Source organism: Ambystoma mexicanum, chromosome 8, assembly GCF_040938575.1.
Source record: "Ambystoma mexicanum isolate Mex_15411 chromosome 8, UKY_AmexF1_1, whole genome shotgun sequence".
In the NCBI taxonomy this organism is placed as follows: domain Eukaryota; kingdom Metazoa; phylum Chordata; class Amphibia; order Caudata; family Ambystomatidae; genus Ambystoma; species Ambystoma mexicanum.
Genome location: NC_090929.1, coordinates 1,502,384,382 through 1,502,408,787, shown reverse-complemented (window position 1 = coordinate 1,502,408,787; position 24,406 = coordinate 1,502,384,382).

The window sequence follows — 24,406 nt, the reverse complement described above, 5'->3', positions numbered from 1 at the left end:
TTCTTCTGTTCACCCACATGCTTGCCTGTATCAAACTTTTTTTTAAACTAACTGGTTTTCGAAAGCACATCACTTTACTGAAACATGTCTCACCTTTATGCACTTCTTTCATATGGTCACGAATTATGTCAATAATATTAGGCTCTGTTACCTTTAGATAACATAAAAAAACAAACTCTATACAAATACCAATCCCATACTACGCATAAAATAATAAACCAACTAGATAATTCTAAGGTACATGTTCACATTTAAAAATAAAAACAAACGTCAGCATCGCGGGAAATTAGCCATTACAAAATGGCCACGGCACGTTTTGGAGTATATGACGTCATCCCGGCATGCGTACGTGATGATGTCATGACGCGCCAAATCGCGCTATAAAAGCGGAAAAGGAAAACAAAGTGATCCATCGTGGATCCTGGTGAACTGAGCAAGGCAATCGGACCTTGCTGATGCTATCCTCAGATTGCCAAAAGAAAAGGAAATTAAGGTAAAGCCAAATTCTTTTTGTAAGGCAAGAAATGCAAAACTTACATCTGACTGCCTAGCCGCCTCCAAAATATTTAACCTTTAAAGTATCTAAAAACTATTTGGCGAGAAGTTTAAAAGCTAAAAGTGCATTGACTTATAAGCTCCTCAAAGACAAACGGTTTAACTTGAACTGCCCGTCCCAATAGGTGAACACTTTTTGGCTCACTTGTTCACCTTGCTTTTGGAAGCAAAAAGAAATAATTATCTGCAAAAAAACGTCAGGGCATTAGATAATTAATTGGTCCACGTGTATTTTTGCAGATATAACAGCTTTGGCGACAATAATTTTGCCTGAACCAAAAGTATGGGTACAAAAAGCAACACAGAAAGCGACTGGTATAAAGGGGTGAGCGAATTTAACTCTATACACACACAATAAGTCCTCTCTCTTCTATCTTTTAACATAGTTTTTCTTTCTGAACCACACGTTGCTAATTGTTTCATCCAAACAAACTACAAATCTTTTTTCCAAAAAAACATTTTTTTCTTTCTTTCATTTTGATGCAGAATCTCTCCTGATGAACCACAGCCAATGCTGTGGGGAAACACGTGTTGTGTTGGGATATAAAATATGTATACAAGTGCAAAATGGTAATGTAAAATGTGCTTAAGTGTATGAAATTAATACATGATAAATGGATGAGTAACCATTACGAACTGTACATCAAACATATGTCAAATGTCATGTATGAAATCAATACATGAAGAATACATCTATATATAATTTAACAATAAACCAAGACTTTTTTCATCGCATTTGGATTTTCGTTTGGCATTAATTTCTGGGATCGCACACATTACAAGTGCCGACACAGGAAGAGAAATACAACTGAAGCATTGGTTGTCATCTCCGGGCATGAAACAATCTATAACTAGGGAACTCACACCATTAGAAAAATACCTATTTACAAACTCTAGGGATCACCAGATGATAAGCAAGCTATACAAGATGCTCTCTCTCTGAGCTTCTCAGACACAATGGACCTACATGAAACAATGGGCAAATGTATTACCCCTTCCAATCTCTGATTAGCAGTGGTGGGAAGTGTGGCAGAGGATCCCAAAGCTAATGAGGGGGTTACAGATCCGTGAAATGTGGACATGGGTTCTAGTACAGTGGCATATAAATTCTACCCCTCAGCATCTCGTGTATGTTGGCAGGGCTGCAATGAGGTGGGCACATGGGTGCATGCTTGGTGGTCATGCCCGATCTTTAAACCATTTTGGGACAATGAAAGCTATCTTTGGCTCACAAATCCGAAGGGAATGCGGGGAAGCAATGCTGGGTCTGGGTGACATATTAAATACGCTCTTGACTAAACCTCAGAACAAAGCATACACGATCCTGACTGTCGACACTCTCTCATTGATAGCCCAAAAATGGAAACAAGCCAAGGTTTCCACTGAACAAAAATGGATAGCAAAAATGTGGCACTACACTACTTTAGAATGGGTAACTTATACTATCCAGGGGGACTATGCCAAATTTAGGGAAGATTGGGACATAGTCCTGCACTTTCTCCATATAGACTATCGAGAACAATGGTGTCTGCAAAGAATCCGCCTGTTGGACGTCCTGTAGATGTCAGCCCTTATATTAATTTATTTTGAGACATTGGACAATATGCCTTGCAGTGATTCGGGGATAGGAAGGGGAGGGGGTGGATACGGTTGGCAGGGGGAGGGTCCCATAGGGATGGGGATTGTTACTGTTCAAAATACCTAAATGCCTATAAACATAATAAAATGGTTAGGTGCGATGGGAAAGCCGCCTCTGATTCCTCCACTTCTGGTCTGAATGTAGAAAGAGTAAGTGGGGGGCAGGAGATGGGTGATGTAAAACAATTTGTGGCCTTTTTGGATTGCAAAAGTAAGGGATGGTCCATATTGCCCAATATTCTTTCTCAGAATTTAAAAAAAATGTGGGGAGAAAAATATTTCTCTCTAGCATCTCGGGAAGTAAACATGTTGAGCTGTAACACAAGGGGGTCATAGGAGTTTCACCAATAATCTTACATGGGCAGAAATATTTGTTAATTATGACCTGAATTTGCTGCAAGAAAATTGGTTAAGATCAACAGTGTGTATAGATGGCGTCTCCATAGTTGAACAACATGCTAGTCATTTTAATGGAGGACGTCCTTCTGGTGGCTTATTATTTGCTACCCGTAATTCAATAATAACAAAATTGGAATTGCTATGGAATCTTAGCAGTAAAATTGCACTGATCAGGTCGGGACATTTTTCAAGATCAATAATTGTGGTGAATATCTATTGGAATCCCTGGTGTCCCGGCATGAAAACCCTTTTGGAAAACCTGTCCTCAGTTTTTAAGGAGGCATCATCTTTAGAAGGGCATAATCATGGCCAGAGATTTGAACTTGCATTTTTTATTAGGCCAATCATCTTTGGGTACAAACTCAGTGGCCAAGGAAAATGGGAAAAAATTGAATGCATATATCGATGAGTGGGATTGGATAATGGGCAATGGTAGCATTACGGGTGACTGTCAGCCAGCTACCACTTGGAAAAATGGCTTAAGATTAACTGATATTATCAAGAGACATGTTTGAACAATGCTCGTCCTTGGTAATTAAGAATACTATTAATAGTGACCATAATAAGGTAACAGCAACATTCTGTACATGAGAATTAAGAGCTGAGATAGGTGGGCAGCAAACATTGGTTGCAAATTAAGGGGGTATAGACTCTCAAAGTTCAGAGGAGATGGTTCCCTGCTGAATGAAAACTTAACTGAAATATTGCTGCTGATGTTAAGGATTAATTGTAAAAAGCACGTTTCCCCACAAATTTCCTAAATTTTATGGGGGAACATGATAAACTGAGAAATAGTGGTAATAAAAACAATATACATCATAAGCCTGCGTTTGACTTGGAAATGTGATCTCATAAAAAGGCCCTACAAAAGAACATTAGGTATTTACAGAAGTGGCATTCATTGAGACCTGACATGTTAAGGGAAAAGAAGAAGCTAGTGGCAGATCATAGAAATTGGGTGAGTGGAACTAGATTCCTAAAACAGCAAAAAGAAGGCAAACGTATGTTGGCCACATTGATAGAGAAAAATATTAACATTTTCTGGGCACTGGTTAATCAGGAAAGTGGGTCACAAGCCCTATTGCAGAGTAGCTCAGTGTCTGAAACTGACTGGTTAAACAATTTCACAGAACTCTATAGAAACCCGGAGCAAGAAGTTGAGGAGTGAAAGGATAATGCCCATTGGTCATTATATATCACTAGAAAAGGTATACTGGGCCTAATAAAGAACTCATCATCTTCAAGAGCAGCTGGGCCTTATAGCGTTTCAAATATAACCTTTAAGATGCATAAAGCTACCTGGTAAGAGTTCTATTGATACTGTTTAAAACTATACTTCATATGAAATAATGTCCGGAGAGCTGGAGGATTGCAATTATAATTCCAATTCATAAGAAGGGCGACCGGGCAGATCCTGTGAATTATTACCCGATTACCCTTCTTGACGTGGACAGTAAACTGTTCGTGGGTATAGTTCTGCAGGAATTGGAACAGTGGTCCGAGATGAGCCAAATTCTAAACAAAACACAGGTTGGTTTTAGAAAGGGTCTGTTCACCTCCCTGAATGGCCTGATCTTAAGCATTATGTGTGGTAAGGCATGGAAAGTAGACCGGCCTCCCATCTACGGTGCTATAGTAGACCTGTCAAAAGCTTTCGACACAGTCGACAGAGGGTGACTTTGGAACAAACTTAGACTTTGGGGGATTCCTTCAGGGCTTTTATCTATCATTGTGTATTTCCATGTGAACTCGACCATACAGGTCAGACTTAATGGTGAACAATATTTTTCCATGCATATCCGCGCTGGGAGAGGGGTGAGGCAGGAGTGCAGTCTTGCCCCTGTCTCTTCAATCTCTACCTGGCAGATTTAAATGAAGCTCTGGACAGTCAGACCTTTGCGACCCCCATAGTAGGCAAACTAAAGGTATGTTGGATTGCCAATGTGGATGATAGTCCTTTTGGACTATATTCCACGAGGCATCTGAAGTTTGTTAACAGCGTTGGGATCCTATGCTGATAGGAATAAACTTACTATTATCCTGGCTAAACCCAACAACATACGATTTAGTAATAGATCAAAAACAGTGAAAACCAAAATTGGCACTCAATGGCGAGCAGATAAAGTTGATCTCACATCTCTCACCTGCAGTTTCTATGGGATCTTCACTTTCTGCAGTTGTTGCGGTCTTCCCCTTCTGTTTATCCCGAAGCTTTTGGGAGTGGAGAAAAGGTCAACCCTCCTCCTCTGCCACAGTGTATCCTGTAATCTGTACAGGATGTACACAGAGGCGGAACCAAAGGGCAGCGCTCGGAAGACAGGGAAAAAAACAATCTGGCATAAAAAACCCTGTTGTGTCCCTTGTCAGCTGTAGTTGTGTATCAGTAGAAAGGGCAGTAGGCAATGAGCAATAGAAAGATAGCAGGGGAGAATATCAGCAGCAGCCAGGAGGTAGTATAGAGATCCAGGGGAGAAGGCAGCAAGGAAGCAGCAAGGGTTGGAGAGAAAGAACAAGTGTGAAACAAAGGTAAGAAGCAAGAAAGCACTAGCCTATCACCCGTGAGGAGAAAGCAATCCAGAGGGTTGAAACGCAGCGAGCCAGTCCTGTGGTGGAAAGAAAAGCCAGCGTGCGGACGCCTCTTGAAATAAACTGGACCGGCTGAGAAAGGAATGTCATGGCAAGCCTGACGTCCTTCTCCACAGTGACTAGTGCATCGCTGTGACAGTATGACCCATTCTTCTCCGGTCTGGTCCAGATTTCCAGGGATGCCGTAAATGAAATCGTCTTAGGAGAATGGGTGCATGAATGAGAGCAGCTAGTTCCCAGGTGCGCTCTTGGATGGAGTAGCCTTTTCAGGTATTGTAGCGCTCCTCTGTAATATCGTCACATAAACGGGCTACTTCATATTTCTCAGATTTGATATTGGACAAAGTGCCTTTGGCAATGAGATGTAGGGTCCCATTGAAGGGGTCGGTGCGATATTCCTTCAGCAAAGACGTGTGAAAAACGGGATGGATGTGTTTCCATGACTTGGGTAGCGGTAACCAAGCCACAGGGTTTATCTTGGCTGTTATGAGAAAGGGACCCAGATATATCAGGAAGTGTTTAGAGGGTCGGATGCATCTAGGTAAGTATTTTGTTCAGAGCCAGACCTTATCTCCCTTCGACCAGAGTGGGTCGTTGCCTCAATGTTCCTCAGCATACCTCTTGTTTCTCTCCTTGCTTTCCTGACAACAGCTCTTTGCTAGAACATAATTGTTAGTGATTTGTTGCTGCAAAAGGTTTAGCGATGGAATATTTGTCACTGGAGCTACAGACTTGGGAAGAGATAGGGGATGCATACCTGTTAGGCAAAAAAAGGACTCATCTTGGTAGCTGTATGAAGGGCATTGTTATAAGCGAACTCCGCAAGTAATAACATAGTTGACCAATTATATTCGTTAGTGGTGGTGTAACATCTGAGGTATTGCTTCATGATATGGTTCAAGCGCTCGGTTTGGCTTTTTAGTTTGCGGGTGGTAACCAGAGGACAACGCTTGTTCTATGCCTAGCAGCTTGCACAGAGAGGACCAACAATGGGAGGTATATTGAGAACTGCGATCAGAGGTAATCAAAAGTGGCAATCCATGCAAATGGAAGATATCTTTAAGCAAGACTGAGGCCATCACCAGTGCTGAGGGAATGCAGGGTATAGCAGAAAAGTGAGTCATCTTGCTGAAAGAATCAACTGTGACCATAATAGTGGTGTTTTCCGCAAAGTCAGTAGATAGATGTGTCCATGGACCTTGGGGAACCATTGGCTGTATGAGCTTTCCGATGGGTTTGTGCATGTTATGTTTGCTTGTAGAGCAAGTGGGACAGGACAGCACGTAATCCCTTACGTCCTTCTTCAAGGTAGGCCACCAAAAGGTGCGGGTAAGGAGATCCTGGGTAACAGCAAGTCCTTGATGTCCCGCAGAAGGAATGTCATTTGTGAACGAAAGGACCTTCTTCTGTAAACAACTGGAGGGGATAATCAGTCTTCCTTTGAAGAAAAATAATTGTTCCTTTTGGTTAACTTGTCCTTGATCCTTAAGGGGAAAGGAGGTGAGAAAGTTTCTGTGGGCAAGCCTGAGTTGGTCAAAAAACGTATTTATCACGTTAACAATCCTTTTATTTAACAGGATCCTTTCGGGAATCAAATGGTCACTCTCGTCTATATGCTGCTGTGATAGTGAATCTGCAATGATATTGAGAGTCCCTAGTAGATAAGTGATGAAGAAATCGTATTGCGAAAAAGAAATATGCCCATCGGGCTTGTCTGCTGTTGTTGCGTTCTATTTGTTGGAGTACCCGAAGATTCTTGTGATCCATGCAAACCTCAAATGGTTGTTATGCTCCCAACAGTAGGTGTCTCCATTCTGTACAGGTGGCTCGTATGGCAAGTAATTCATTCTCCATCACAGAGTGGTTTCTTTCACTAGCTGTTACAGTCCTGGAATAGAAGGCCACAGGATGTTCGTCATGATCTGGGGCTACTTGTTTTAGTACAGCCCCAATAGCCCTTTGGCAGGCATCTGTTTCCACAATGAATTGTCTAGACTGGTCCGGCTGAACCAATATAGGTGATGTACAGAAGGACATTCAGAGTGAATGAAAAGCTTGCTCTGCTGCCCTTCCCCAAATGAACGGAGTATCCATTTTTAAGCGGGCAGTGATTGGTAGAACTATGTCAGAAAAGTTCCAGATAAAATGTTGATAGAAGTTGGCTACTCCCAAGGACTTCCGAAACATTTTGTGGATCCATGTGAACCCCTTCCTTGGTTAGAATAAACCCCAAGTAGAGGGCCGAAGGTGCTTCAAAGAGACATTTCTCCAGCTTGACCATGAGTTGGTTGTGTTGCAGCCTTTGGAGGACTTCTGAAAGGTCATGTTGATGTTCTTTGGAAGAAGAGGAGAAAACCAAGATGTCATACAAATATACAATGCCGTGATGGAAAAGAACGTCTGCGAACACTCGGTCCATAAACCTTTGAAATACTGCAGGTGCATACACCAAACTGAAGGGCATCACCTGATATTCAAAAGGACCGAAGGGGTCCAGAAAGCAGACTTCCATTGATCCACCTCCTTGATCCAGAGAAGATGGTATGCACATCTCAGGTCGAGTTTTGTGAATATGGTCGCACCTTGAACAGCTTCAATAATGTGCTTTATTAAAGGCATGGGATACCGGTCCTTGACTGTGATCTTGTTGAGCCCTCTTTAATCTATGCATGGCCGAAGCTCACAAGTGTCTTTCTTTGGGATGAAAAACAAAGAGGCCCCTGCTGAGGATGTAGTTTCTCGTATGAGACTGTGGTAGAGGTTTTCATCCAGGTATTGCTGTAAGGCTCTCTTCTCGGAACAAGAAAGAGAGAACATTCTGCCAAAAGGTACCCCGGCACCTGGAATGAGATCTATAGTGCAGTCCTCCTCCCAATGAGGAGGGAGTTTCCTGGATATTTGATGCTTTAACACGTTTGCGTAGGTTTGATATCATAAGGGAATCTATGACACCTCTTGCACTACGGACAGCTTCAAATTAGGACCTTCAGACAGGGCCACCATGGGCATAATGGTTGGTGCTCCTCCATGACACTGCCGGGTACAATAGTCTGAGGATAACCTTGCGATGTTCCTTTCCCAGTCTATATCCGGGTTATGTCTCCGAAGGCACAGTATTCCCAGGATAATCGGAAAATGGGTGGCTCTGATGATATCAAATATCAACTCTTCTTGATGTTCCTGTACTCTTATCTTGAGACTTTGAGTTGTCTTGGTAATTGGACCGGAACTCAAGGGTCTTCCATCAACTCTTTCCACTGGCTGAATTACGACACAGTCTTTAAACTTAATTGATGTTGCAGGGCACATTGTACATAAAGTTTCTAGCTGCGGCACAATCCAGGAGAGCCAAGGTTTCGACTGAGTATCCGGTTTTGTCTTCTACTTGAACACGTAGTACCATCAGTTGGGTTTTCCGTGTCTTCGTGGCTGACATTGGGATGTCTTTATACTCCCCGGTCTAGCATCCGTTCTAGGATCAGAGTCTTGCGTTTCTCGGCTTCCTAGGAGGGACTTCTGGACATTCCCAAAGTAGATGCCCTTAAGACCCACATTAGAGACAGAGCCCTAGGTCTCTCCTCCTCTGTCTCTCCGCTGGGTTTAAGGGACCACAGGCAGCACCGACTTGCATAGGTTCATCCGTAGATGTAGACTCCTTGGGAGAAGGAGTGGTCACTGGTCGAGAAGGATAAGAAGCACCCTTGTGCTTTCGTCCTTTCGTTCTTGGTGTCTGTATTCTATCTGCAGAACCAGAGAGACTAGTTCTGACAGAGTAGATGGACGAACAATGTGAGCTAATTCATCCTTGATGTCCTCTGCAAGGCCTCCCCTTAATATGGTAAACTCAGCCGATTCGGGCTATCCGGCCTCGACTGCTAGCTTCTTGAATCTATAAAATATAGGACAAGACGGCCTGTGTCCCTTGCTTAGTATCCAGTAGGGATTTGTAAGCATTGAAGGTTAGTTCTTGCCTTTCAAACATATCCCTTAAGGCATGCACAAAGGCAGCATAGGAAGCAACAAGAGGGCTGGCCTTGATGACCAAGGGAGTAGCCCAGGATATAGAGCATTTACTGTCATATTGGATATCATGAACCCAATCTTTGCTTTATCAGAGGCAAAAGCGGTTTCTCTAAAGAGAAAATCCACTGGCATTGCATCCAGGAACTCCTTGAGTAGTTTTGGGGGACCAGCAAACTTTCCACAATTGAGACCCCGCCACAGGTGCTTCTGTCGTCAAAGCATCTTTAGCAGTCATCATATGCCGTAATGAGGCATTTTCAGCTTTTAGATTGTGGACTTCAGTTGACAATTCTTGGACAGCATTCACCAGCTCCTGCATCTGTGCCATGGTTGCAGTCTTCTTTTGGCGTTTCAATCTTTCACGTCTCTCACCTGTAGTTTCTGTGGGATCTTCACGTTCTGCAGTTGGTGCAGTCTTCCTCTTTTGTTTATCCCGAAGTTTTTGGGAGTGGAGAAAAGGACGACTCTCCTCCTCTGCCACGGTGTATCCTGGAATTTGTGCAGGAGGTACACAGAGGCGGAACTGAAGAGCAGCACCCCCAAGAGAGGGAAAACGCCAAACCGGTGTAAAAAACCGTGTTGTGTCCCTTTTCAGCTGTAATAGTGTATCATTAGAAAGGGCAGTAGGCAATGAGCAATATAAAGCCAGCAGGGGAGAATATCAGCAGCAGCCAGGAGGGAGCACAAAGATCCAGGGGAGAAGGCAGCAAGGAAGCAGTAGCAGCAAGGGCAGGAGGGAAAGAATAAGTGTGAAACAAAGGTAAGAAGCAAGAAAGCACTGAGGAGAAAGCAATCTATAGCGTTGAAATGCGGCGAGTCAGTCCTATGGTGGAAAGAAAAGCTGGTGTGCACGGGCGCCATCTTGAAATACACTAGACCGGCACTCTACGCTGAGAAAGGAATGTCACAGCAAGCGAGACGTCCTTCTCCACCTGTGTCACAGCAACCAGCATGTCGCTGTGACAGTTGACTACAGAAGTCACATATCTAGGTTTCAAAGTTTCCTCATACTCTAATACAGCTGTTGTATACAGTAGACTGATGAGCAAGATCGATCAACTAATTTGCCAGTTGGAGAGACTCAAATATTGTAAATTCTCCATCGTGCCCCTAATTCATTTCTATGAGGAGAAAGTAATTCCTACCTTACTGTACGGAATGGACATGGAGTCTCAGGCTTGGAATCTAAATTGGGTCAGACTTGAGGAAAGTGTTAAATCTCCCCCACACACTGCCAATGATAACCCTGTGATATGAACTTGGCCTGAGTTCACTAAGTATCAATTTGGACTAGAAAGTGATGCAATTGTACTATTCTATCTGGGTTCCACAGAAAACAAACTTTGTATGAGGATGTCTACTGTGCGATTATGGAGGGTTCTAGTATATATTTGAAAGCTTTGGAGGCGAAGGTATCAGGAATTTTGTCTAATTGTGAAAGAACTATATAGGACTTGGTAGGCAAACCCACAGGGATCAAGAGTGCAATAATGAAAATGGATTGCGTTTCGACAATCGATTCCATGCGCCCTTATACACTCCACAAAGGTTTCTCCTTCTTGGATAAACCAAGGCGTTCCATTCCACTATATCTGCAAAGGATCCCTAATTCAAGATAGAGAGATGAATTTTTCATACCAGAGCGAGAAATTTTGGCTGTGCGAAATAATGAACAGAAATCAGTGGGTGAATGTTCCCTATGTAAAGAAGAAATCCATCAATCACTCTGACATATCTTGATTCAATGTCCAGCGGGTGATAATATCAGGGGCAGCCACGGAAGACTTTTGATAGAGACTGTCCTCTGGTCATGAAACATTTGTAACTATAGCTGAAATTAAAGCTGTTGAATTGTTTGGGTTTATATTGTATAACAATGCCAAGGAGTGTGATTGGAGGACTAGTTAGGTCTGTGTATAATTTTGATTTTATGTAACTGTAATTGTATTTTAGACCTGTTTTATGGTCCTATTTTTATATGTGAATAGTCATCTTTTTGACTGAGAAACATTAATAATAATAACATTTAAAAAATAAATTTGCCAGTTATGGTAAACTATGCAACCATAACTCGTGTCACCACCATGCACTGCTAAGACTTACATCCAGGACATCAAAGGTGACATCACAAATGACATCACTGATGACATCACATATCATATTAATGGTAATGAAAAGTATCTACAAGGGGTTTGGTTTAGAATGTTGCTAGAAACATATCAAGGGTGATCGGGAGACCTCTCATGAACTACTCCAGGTACAAAAAAATGTATTTATTTAAACCGAAACCTTATATTGAAGTCTTGTTAATACAGCAATCTAATAATAAATACACATAGGCAATGGCTGCAGCATGGATCATTGAACGACAGTATTTTTTATCTGCTAATATTGGCCTATAAAATCATAAATCCAAGACTATCAGAATATTGATTAATGTTAAAACTTGGAATTAACAGGTAACAATACAGAATTATTACACACGTGTTAGTACAAAAAATACATATGAACAATATCAATGCATACAAATCTGAGGCCCAAACACAGAAACTCTAGTAAGGAGGAAACAAACACCATGATCAAAAAATGACAATAGGATTAGAGTTAATCGTGTATAAAAAATAAATTGTCTTTTTGGGGCCTGCTTATTATCCCACGTATGTGCGCCATGAGGTCAGGCCAAATCCTAAGGAAAGTACCTTAAGAACATATGACAAGGTAAATGTCTAGATATGCCCCACCTTTACAATTTTAAAATTCTCACTGTTACTGAAAAAAAGCAACTGGCCCGGATATGTGATGTCATCAGTGATGTCATCAATGATGCCATTTGTGATGTCATCTTTGATGTCATGGGTGTTAGTCTTAGCAGTGCATGGTGGTGGCGCAAGTTATGGTTGCATAGCTTACCATAACGGGTGAATTTCATGGGTTTTTCAATTTTACTTTTAACCATAACGTCCTTTTAACAAAGTTTTTTGTCTGAATTTGATAGGTTTTTATTAGTGCAACTTAACCATAACGTCCCTTTAACAGCGCTTCTTCACTGAATATTTACCAATAAACCTACAGAAGCAGTCATCAGTAAGGAGCTGGCACTCATTAGGGAACTTGAAAATTATAAAAAAAAGATAATTCCAAATGGTGGGAGGAACATTCACTCCTGAACTATCTTTACATTGGACGGATCCCCAGAGATTTGCGCATAATGATGACTCCATTGTTTGAAGATCAAAATCCTGGATGCTTGAGGAATGGGGTCAAGCCAGCACTGAATGCTCTGTTGGGTTTTTGACCAGAAAACAGAGATAGACGTGAGTTGTTAAAAAAACAAAGATAAGGGCAAAGAAACACAAGAAATAAGATGTATTAGTGCCTATAGTACACAGGCCACGAATATTAAGAAGATCCTTATCAAACATTGGTCTATTCTTCAAACTGATAGTGATTTAAAAACAGCAATACGGAATAGTCCAAATATTACTTTCTCTAAAGCTAAATCCCTCAAAGACCTATTGGCACTTAGTATGCTAAAGACAAATATCAAGAACAATAATTGGCTAGGACTGAAAGCTTCAAGTAATGGTTTTAATAAATGCAAACGTTGCAAAATGTGTGTTTATGCAAGAAAAACAGAAGAGATTGAATATGGCGGTATGATAAAGAAACATTGTAAGGTGAAACAAAAAATAACAAGTTTAACTAAATTTGTTGTTTATGCAATCACATGTCCATGTGAGCTAATGTATATAGGCTCTACAATTTGCCAACTTAAAATGCGTTTTCTACAGCATTACAGAGCCATACTCAATCAAGATGTCAATTATCCATTGGCAGTGCATTTTGCAGAAAAACATCACAGTCTCGGGAATCAGGTTTTGTGCTCTCCCATATCCCGATACATAAGAGATGAGGTAATAGAGAAAGAAAATTACATAAACTAGAGTCAAAACTAATAATAACTCTGAATACTAACAAACCGAATGGACATTATACGGGAGAGCAACTAGCAATTCATTTGCTAGGAGACTGAATAAAACTCTGAGCTCCTGAGTAATTAAGGATGAGAAAACCCTATTATTCCAATACTGTCTGAGTCACAAGCATAAAGTCACTTTAAAATGAATATTTTCCATGTATGAACAATTAGGAGAAGTCTCAAATTGCTGATGTATGTACTTGATTTGAAAAAACACAATATGGGGCTCATTATGAGTCCGGCGGTAGCCGTACTGGTAAAAACCGTCAAGGTGCCGCTGGACCCGTAGTGAATTACAGGCGCCAGACTTGCCGGAATTACTGGGACATTACAGCCCTGGTGGTCCGGTCGATCCTGGGCTGGCAATTCTGTAAATCCCCATTCCCGGAATGGGGACCGCAGAAACACCAGCACAATGTCATAATGGTGCCAGTGTTTCCGTGCATCTCTGCGGGCAGGTGCCGTTCCGCCCGCCAGGTCAGACCTGGCGGGCGGGACGGCACCCTCCCGCAGAACTTGTAGTTTGCCGGTCTGGAAAACGGTGCTGGTATGGTTCTACCGGCACCGTTAATTCCTGACCAGCAAACTTGTAATGAGGACCAATGTTTTAATGAATGGAATGTGTAATGATTAGTTGTAGTGTTATATGTTTTATCAAATTGGCACGGAAGCTTCTGAAGCTATACATGTAAGTCCATGCTGGTTAAGACTTACTTTTATATGAAATGTAATTTTATTCAATAAAAGAATGGTGCTAGTTAAAGTCGGATCGAGTGCTCGGTCATTTTGTGTCTCACTACCTATGCGGTTTTATAAAATAAACGGTTGAGTTTTTGTGAGTAGTAGTTGTGAAATATATATATATATATATATATCAGTAAAAAACTTCGTTAAAGGGACGTTATGGTTAAGTTGCGCTACTAAAAACCTATGAAATTCAGTGAAAAAACTTTGTTAAAGGGACGTTATGGTTCCAAGTAAAACCAAAAAACCCTTGAAATTCACCAGTTATGGTATGCTAAGCAACCATAACTCACGCCACCGCCGTGCACTGCTAAGACTAACATAACACCCAGGACATCAAAGATGACATCACAAATGCCATTGATGACATCACTGATGACATCACATGTCTGGTTCACTTTTATTTCTTTTACTGACATATCTAGGCCACATGGTTTTCTTCAGTAACAGTCAGGAATTAAAAATAGAAAATATTTGTAGACTTATCCTTCAAGTATGTTCTTACAGTAATTCCCTTAGGGTCCAGTCAAATCATGTGATACATATGCATAGTGTAAGTAGCACCTTTGAAACAGAGCAATAATTTCTCTGCATAAAGATAATCAGTTAGGTTATGAACCTTTATTGCTACTACTGCTGTTTTTTTCCTTACTTCAATTTTCGTGTATATACTCATATTTGTATGTGATGTTGTCTCTTTGTGTTCTGTCTATAATAATGACATTATGTAGTAAGTGGTTTTTATTATCTACTTATCACATGTTTCACAGTACCCAACACTCTAATAAGAAAACAGTTATAATTTCACTGTTCAACATGGCAAGCTTATGAATACTGCACCTCCATCATGTATGCTGCACACAATGCCTATGTTTCTACATGAGTACCTTAGTGTACTGCATAGAACTTCATAATAGAATGCTACGTATATCAACGCATTGCTTACTGCACTAATTAGCACTTGATATTTATTCTAATGATCCTTGACACCTTTTGGTCAACATTATTATAAGAATACCTTCTACAGAGTTTTCATTCAAAGTAAATGTACATGTGATGTCATCAGTGATGTCATCAATGACATTTCTGATGTCATCTTTGATATCCTGGGTGTTAGTCTTATCAGTGCACGGTGGTGGCGCGAGTTATGGTTGCTTAATTTACCATAACTGGCGAATTTCAAGGGTTTTTTGGTTTTACTTCGAACCATAACGTTCCATTAAAAAAGATTTTTTAGTGAATTTCATAGGTTTTTAGTAGCGCAACTTAACCATAACGTCCCTTTAATAAAGTTTTTTTTACTGAATTTGATAGGTTTTTAGTAGTGCAACTTAACCATAACGTCCCTTTAACAAAGTTTTTTTGCTAAAGTTCATCGGTTTGTAGTAGTAGCATGTAACCATAATGTAAAGTAACACCTGACTTCATTGCACACCTTGCGGAGAATGCCACATGACCATATGCTGGCGCTCAGCACGGTGACGTGTCCGAGAATCCGTACACATTTAACAATAAGATGTATGCCTCGTGGACAGCGTGGAAATACTTTTTTTACTGATGTAGGAACTACCACCTTCAACATTTCCCTTGCACAGCTCCAACCCTTATTCGTAGTCAGCCATTAACAATGTAGTACACATTACATACTTTTAGGAAAAGTACTAGTTATCTGAAAACGACATGAGCTAAGGCTATCCCTCCTCCCCAAGAAACAGCACCAATGCTGTAATGAAGGAGCATGAGAAACACTGCCCCTACCTTACAAATAACACACGCACAACATTTTCCCCCGTCCACCTACCCCCCATATTACTGTTTGGTGCCTCTTTGCTCATTTCCGTCCGCAACTTTCCTTAGCTGTCCTTCCCAAAAAAAAGCCATCCGTAAACAAAGGAAATGTTCCTTTAAAAACCACCTTTCACAGTTTAAAAATATAAAAACTACTTTATATTTCTCAGTAAAAGACATAGACGCAATAAGATTTGCCATTAACAATCTAGATTTGCAAAGCAGTAACGTGTGCTACTAAAAAAGAGGATTTGTCGTCTAACACGGGACGCTTGTGGCGTCCCGGATTAGAAAACAAAATCCTTTTCCAAGATGGCCACCATAGAAAGGGAAGGTGGTTGTTCCATACATGGCCCCTCTTCGCTTTCCATGGCAGCCTGCAAAAAGCAAAAAGGAAACGCTGTTAACATATTACTACGAGCACTTTTTCCCTCCCTTTCAAATGTATCCTAATGTCGAACAACTTTACCACAAAGCCAGTCCCAGGTGGACATGGACTGTAATCCTATCTTTTCTCCCTTCTGGTCATGGCCAGTAGCCACATTGTGCGGATCATGACCTTATACTATGACCCCGACATTCTGCCCACTCCCCATGGCTGCAGCCTACCCCTCAGTCAATAAACGTATACCGCTATGTTTTTTCACTACATTACGACACTTGTGTAATACGAAAACACTCCCACATCTCGTCACATAACCAACCCTAATGACATTGTACACTTTTTTGGATGACGTTCCTCTCCAGCGTAGCCAAATGCGCCCATAAGCACCTACGTGCCGTGACGCAGAACCTGCAAATGAACACACAGCGACGTACAACGTAGCACGTTACATTTTTAAATAATAAACTGGTTTTTAAAAGAAAACATTAACATTTTATAATTTGTAAAGTACTTTAATTTCACAGTAAACTGTCCGAGACCATCGGACTATTCCCATTTTCAATCAAATAGTAACTTTGTTTCTTCGGTCGTCATCGAAATGCTAATCGTGAGGCACACGTTGATCATTTTTCCATACACAAAGTATTCGCTTTTCGATAAAGCAACCGCTTCGGTCGCACAGTGATTTCCAAGATGTCGGCATGAACTTCGGCCTACACCACCATAAAAGATGTTATGTTACTCCTAATGGCCACTCCAGCGTATGGACAAATGGGGCTGGGCCGGTTGTCCCTCAAAACAGTGACAGTTAGGCAGCCGGTCACGAGTACGTGCATCTGGCGTGCAAAGAAGCCATCACTTGGCATCTGGAATCCATGGCAATCACAGTACGGCAGAATGTAGCTGTTCGGAAAACGTAACAGAAAATACGTATCAATACCCAACCTTTACCACAATTTCAAAAAAGACAAAAAGAACGTGGAAACTGATACACAAATCGATCTGGTCATTCATGACATTTTAAAGAAATAATAGCGTTGAACATGGGTGAACCTAGTGATAGCCTACAAACGCTGAGAATCTGCACTCTCCATAAGTAAAAAAAAAATGACAACTACACAGAAAGATAGTACCTCAGTTACATTGCCAAAATTATTGTTCTGGTAATAAAAAATTAAAACTCGTTCCGGTGTAGAGTCGTCAAAAGTAAACTTACATGATATTTACTGTCTCCATTGTCTTCGTTAAACCCAGACAGCAATGTACTTGCACCAAAGAATCTTCTTGAACTGATATTACATGTGTCTTACAAACGTTTTGAATAAATAACCTTATCAAATGGTATTTTTTCCAAACTTTCACTCCCTTCATTCTTACTGAATTTTCCCTTTCGCTCAAGGTCAAAAAAACAATTGACCCTTATGGGTTTAGTCCGATGCGTGGGCCTAATGAGCTCGCAATCAAAAAAGCAAACCAAGTGACCTTCACTCAGAATGAAAATACATTCTGACTTTCCAACAACATATCTGAATGCATGCATGAGAACTGCTACTCCCATACACTTGCAGAACCGCTGTTTCCATCAAACAGTGCAGGTGGCTGCTCAGATTTCAAACTCTAGGACGCCAATCTGACTGCAATATTATTTTAAATACATTATAACACAGAACCAGTAAATCTTCGCCTGTACTTAGTGGACACTATATTGAGCAGCAACTTCCAATTTACTGTATGACTTTGGTGACAAGAAAACACCACTTTTTGACTTCCTGCTGCCACATCCCATCCCAGCCTCATTAGCCCTCACCTTCCGAAACAGTATTTCATAAGGTTAACAAGTGCAATGGTGTGTTGTTTTATATGTGTTAGCAGCAATGTCTGCTTACACCAAAACACGGATGAAAGATGGCGGGCGCAGCGAAAGAATCTGACGCACTTCGCGCCGTTCAACATCCAATCAGTGAACGCACCACATGTCCGCGAACATTACGCTATGAATTAGCCAATCGGTATCTCGTCCACGGAGCGAACAGGGAAGTGTGTCCGGGGAGCGGACATAGATATACCTAATTCTTTGAGATGTACTTTTTGGTCGTTTTAAAGAAAACTACTGGACGGATTGGCACCAAATTTACAAAAGCACGCTTTCGGGACCAAGCTCCTGCCACACATTTGGTGAAAATCCATCCAGCGGTTTGGGCTGTAGACGTGCGCAAAAGTTTTCTCCCATTCAGTCTATGGGAAAAAAAGATGTTTTGGGACCCCCCCTATAACTTTTCCCCCCCTGGACCAAACAACACCAAAACCTTGCAAAACAATTCACAGTTGCTCATATACTTCTTTTTGCAAAGTTTGGTGTGGATTCGTCCAGGGGGAGCGGAGTTATAAGCCACCCAAAAAGTGCTCTTCCTATGGAAACAGCAACTTAACCATAACTACACAGCCACTATATATATATATATATATATATATATATATATATATGTATATATATATATATCACTAACAAACATTATACAATCCCCTGACATCATGTTACCAACATTATAAACACAACCCCTTGTAGGGACTTTACATCAAAAATAATTTCAGATGTGATGTCATCAATGACGTTTGTGATGTAATCTTTGATGTTATGGGTGTTAGTCTTAGCAGTGCACAGTAGTGACGCAAGTTATGGTTGCTTAGCTTACCATAACTGTTGAATTTCGTTTTTTTCTCGGTTTTACCCATAACCATAACGTCCCTGTAACAACGTTTTTCCATAGAATTTCATAGGTTTTTGCTAGTGCAAACGTCCCTTTAACAATGTTTTTGTTAGTGAATTTCATAGCTTTTTAGTAGGCCACTGTTAGCAGAACGTTGCTTTAGCATAGTGTTTTCTGTAAAGAGGATAGGTATTTCGTACGGCAGCATAACCATAACGTCCTGTTAACAATGGTTTTTTACTAATTCCTTGGCTGCCCTCATGATAAACATGTGTAAAGTGCAAATTGGCTGGTGTATGTATTTTCCGAGTAGTGTTGGCGCATCGTACCAATTATAGATAGTAAATGTTCAGTAGTGTGGCAGTAGGTTCTCTTTTTGTGTTAACCGGGCATGATAAATCTGTGCCGCACAGAACTGGCTGAGATGAGTACAAATTAGCAATATGGACGTTTCCTAGGGACACTGCACCTGGTTGGCGTATGTGCAATCACACTGCAAGTATCCGTAGGACTCCATTAGTGGCTGCATCTTCAAATGCACTTTTAAGTAGTTGTGGAAGCCCACGTGTTTCCGTTCCACACCTAGACCCATGCATAGGTCATCCACTGTATGCTGGTAACAACGCCCCTGTCGCCAGCCCCACAGAATCATGCAGAAAGCTACCGCATTTAAAGTACTGCTGCCGACCTCATGGGTGGCTCTGCAAACCTACTAATGTGTGGCTACAGTACTCTTAACTGTATAACGGCCACTGTTAAACAAGGACCAGCAACCTGCATTGTACGTGGCCGTGTTAAATGTCGCATTACTTTCCTTTATCTGCTGCTTGCCTTTCCATGACCCGTGAAACAAATACATTGTGTCTGCACTCCGCGGTATGACGGAAAGTATCAAGAGGTTGCTTGCCGGTCATACATTTGAAGAAAACATGTAAGTGCAAGTGGGACAGTTTGTACTTAGTCTGAAAAATGGTGAAGCTGCTCCACCTTCCTCACGCGCATAGTAGTGCATGTAAAGGCAAGTAAGGAAACAGCAAAATATGCAGAGCGGAAAACAACCTTAGTACTGATTAAAAAAAGCGTGTAGCTGCATGGGTCGCACAGAATAAATGGCTTCCTGCTGCACGTAATGAAGCTGTGTTTCCCTTCCTTGTAAACATTCTTCGGTTCCACAATGTATGTATATCTGTGAATGCTACCCCTAACAGTAATGGCGTAGCATAAATAGTTTCTACTGCATATAACGACAACTGAAAACAAAGCACAAGGAACCAGTGGGCAGGCTACCGCCCTTCCAGCAATTACATAGGGTACTTTCATGTACAGCATTTTGCACATCTTCTGGGGGCAACAAGAGGGGCACTCCTGTAGGGCAGCAAAGCTGTAAAACAACCTTTGCAAACCATATGCTGCGCTACAGACCCTTACATGGCAAAGGGCATTGTATTGTGCATGTATTGCAACACGCTACTGTACAAAGGGAAGGTACTTGGAAGGGCGTGGGAATGGTCCTTACTGGGAGCATTACAATGACTGGCGCCTATGTAGGTGAGGACCACCCAATAATTCCGTCTCCCGGCACGTCCCCTATAGTATCCAGATAGGTGCTACCCCTTCTGCACCGGAACTTTCCTGCCGTTCCTTCTGTGGTGTGTGTGAGAACACCATAATAAATAAAAATGAACTGTGAAAGGGAAAAAGGTAAATGAAGACAGCACCTTTCACAGATCAACAACAGAATTGCCAATGCACACATGCAGGGCGGGAGACATGGCAGTGTGGTAAACACTGTAGTTCAATTGGTTACAAAGGGGGTCGTTGTACAAAGAGGTTTTTGTAGGTGTTCCAGAGCGTTTTCAAGAGAGCCACAGCGCAACACTAAGTACAAAAACATTTCACTACTTTCAAGAAGGGCACCAAGCCAATTTAGATGGGGTGTTCAAAAATCTGGATGGCTGGCATAGTAACAAAAACGTTATAGCTGGGGAAAAATGTTTGTGCTGTGAAATGTCATAGTCCCATGGGCGAAGGATGCCATTGGCACATGTCGAACAAAGCCACAAATACTCTTCTTTGCAATGTACCGCGCTGTCTGCATTCCTGGACCATATAGGAAATCACGCTGCCACATCACTGGCTGAATAATGCGCTACAAACGTCTGTAAGAGATCTGAAACAAAAGCATGAACTGGGCAAGTGCCTCCTTCATCGCAAACAGCACTTAAGTTTGTGTAACATGCTGCGCCATTTTCCCTGCACAATGAACACCAATAAAATTGGCATGATTGCGTGTCACCAAAGTGTCACACAGAGAAACCGAAATCTGGCACTTCGTTGTAGCTACGCCATAGCACTAAACATGCACATGATAGATTGCAAAATGAGTAACCACTGCACAGTGTTTTTCATTCACTCACTCTCACTCAATGTATGTCGGAATCCCCTAAAACCTACACGCTGTACCTCGTGAAACACACAGCCATAACCGCACCCTCTGCATTTCTGTCGACAAATACGACATGTACCACAGTCTGTCCGTATACACCACACCCACAAACTTTATTGCCCAATCCCGTAGCCTCTACAGGCCCATATCTATGGCCGTCGTCTGCAAAAGGGGCCTATGTAACACGTGCCACCCTGCAACTATCGCTATATTTGTGGACTTTTTCTGCTGGGCGAGCGCAGGTGTAGTGGACTAACTTTCAACCAGGGGAGCGGATGCCGTTAGGTGTGGTGGCTCTTAAAAGAACCTTTGTTTTTTTTGTAAAGGAGCTTCCGTGGAAACACCTTTTTTTGCGGTCTTCATACGTGTATGTGTGTTTTCAACGTCAGCTGACATTCTTATAATAGGGTCTTCACTGCAGTGTGTAGATTGTGAAATAACATTTCATTGCCACTGTGCGATGAAGACATGCCATTTGCCTTGAAAAGGTGTATGTATCGCGAACCAATGTTCTCATTCTGACAAGAGAACATCCCAGCAGCACTCACAAAGTCACACATGCTTCTGTTGATGAGACGCCTTCTGACCTCTGGCTGGCGACAGGAATCCTTGGAATACTTCCACACTATTCTCAGGGGTATACATGAGAAAAGCACCTTGGCAGTAGGAAAAATGTGCTGCACTGCTTTTATCATACCCTTCAGTTGACTAAACACACAGGAACAAGGCATGTAATCCAAAAAGAAGGCTCCAAAATGCACGATAACAAAATGTGCAGTTGCCGAAGAGGCCCCGCGTCGACATTCTAGAAGCAGTCTGCCGAAACAGCACAATTCGACACTACACCACAAAGCATCCACTCCCCCAAATTGAAATTGCCAGATAAGTCTTCTTGGAGGGCATAGACGCACAGATCTTCCACAAAGCGATCACCCACGACGAAAACTGTAAGTCTTGCCATGTTTGCCAGCTGCAGAACACAAAGTAATGGGGAAACTGAATGCCGCCCTTTCCTGTGACGCACGCCCAGAGCACCTGATTGGACAAAATCCATAGTCTCATTTCCATTGGCCAGCATGGTATGAAGTGCAAAATTTGCCACGTGCCTTTCCACAATGAGCACGAGGGCCGCACCCCGTTAAGGCAGGAGGATTCCTTCTCCCTACTGGTGCTCTTTCCTGCACGTACACCCTGAGAACCTCATTGGCCAAAGGCGATAGTCCTATTTCCATTGGCCAGCATGCTAAAACGCGCAGAATGTGGCACGTGCCATTTTCCAAGGACCGTGCGGGCCGCACCCCGGTACAGCAGGAGGAGTCCTTCTTCGTATTGGTGCACTTTCCTGTGACGCACACCCTGAGCACCACCTGATAGGACAATCGCTGCAGTCCCATTTCCATAGGCCAGCATGGTGAGACATGCCGAATGTGGCATGTGCAAGTACCCAAGTACATCGAGGGCCGGGCCTGAGTGAAGCAGGAATGCCTCTTCCTATTGGCGCACACCCTAATCATGTGATTGGACAATCCCTACAGTTCCATTTCCGTGCCTGCCACTCGCAAAATCCCTGATGTAGCTTTCGTGCTGGCGTGGGGGAATAACTTGCAACCAGGGTAGGGTTAGTTTGTGGTAAGGGGCGACTCTTCGAAGAGCCGGTTGTTTTTTGTTTTGTTTAGATGCTTCTACAGAAACACCTTTTTTTCGGTGTTCATTAGCTTTTGTGAGTTCTTCTGCTCACATTAGTACAGTAAACTCTACACCGCAGCCTGTAGACGAGCAAACAAAACTGCATTGCCAATGGGTGACAACAAAATGCCATTTTCTTGGAAACACTCCGCATTTCCACATCTAGTGCAGTCATTGTTGCAGAAAACATTCCACAAGCGGACAAAAAAGTATACATGCTTCTGTTGATGAGACACCTTCCTCCGCCTTGCTCTGTCCAACAACCATGAGCAGTAGGCCATATTCTTTGTGGTATTATGGATGAGAAAAGCACCTTGGCAGTAAGAAAAAGCATCCTCATGACATTCAGCCATCTCCTCAGTCAACGGAACAAATCTAAGCAAGGCAGGTAACCCATATGCATGCCGCCATAATGGATGACGATGACATCTACTACTGGAAAAGTGGCGAGGTCTTTGCAAAGTGCATGCATATCGGCCAAATTGCACTCATACACAGCGTTTCACGATGCGTCCTCTCCTTCCAAAGGAAAATTGCAGTCAAAATGATTTTGCAGGGCATAGTTGTGCAGATCTATGACAAAGGGATCACCTACAGACAACACAATGCATTTCGCCATGTCAGCCACCCTCAGTACGCAGAATATAATGTATAACAGTTACACCTCTCCTTCTTGTTAACCACACCCACACTACCAGATTGGCTAATCCCCACACTGCCATGGCAATTGGACAAGGTGGTGTAAAGGGCACATTTTGGCATGTGCGCCTCCCAAATTACGCGAGAGCCGCAACCTTGTAAAGCTGAAGCAGTCCTTCTTCCCTTAGTAATATGTTTTCTGCAGCTCTACTTCATTTGGTTGCATGTAAATAGGCACACATGCATCCACCAGTCGCATTGAAGCCGCCATCATCCAACACTGTCACTCTTGTACAACACTTGAAATGTACCGTTACACATTTACAGTACAAATGTTGTGCCATTCCAAAGCACGTCCACTACAAAGTTCAATGAAAGTATGCACGATTGCTCCATCCGTGTACATCCACATAGCCACCCTGGAAGTGTCACGTGTAATCCTAAAAGTACTGTGTAATGCACTACCTTTTCGAGATAGTGTGGGGGGGGGTAAACAATATCAAACTGGGTAGGGGATTCACTATTCCATTGTAGATGTATGAAAGTGTTTTTTTTGTTGTTTTTGTGACTTGCGCGCGAGCAACTTTTTAAAAATGTTCTCTTTATATGCGTTTCTGTTTGCCCCTCCTCACATTTTTACCACATTCTGGTCAATGCTTCTTGCGCAGTGTAAAAGAAAACGGCATTGCCAATGGCGCTCAAATAAATGCGGAACCACTGCGTATTTGGCGACCTCATGATCTCATAGTGGGTGGAGAATATGCCAGCAGTATGCATAAACTCATACATAATTCTGTTTATAGCACACCTTCCAACCTCTGGCTGCAGAC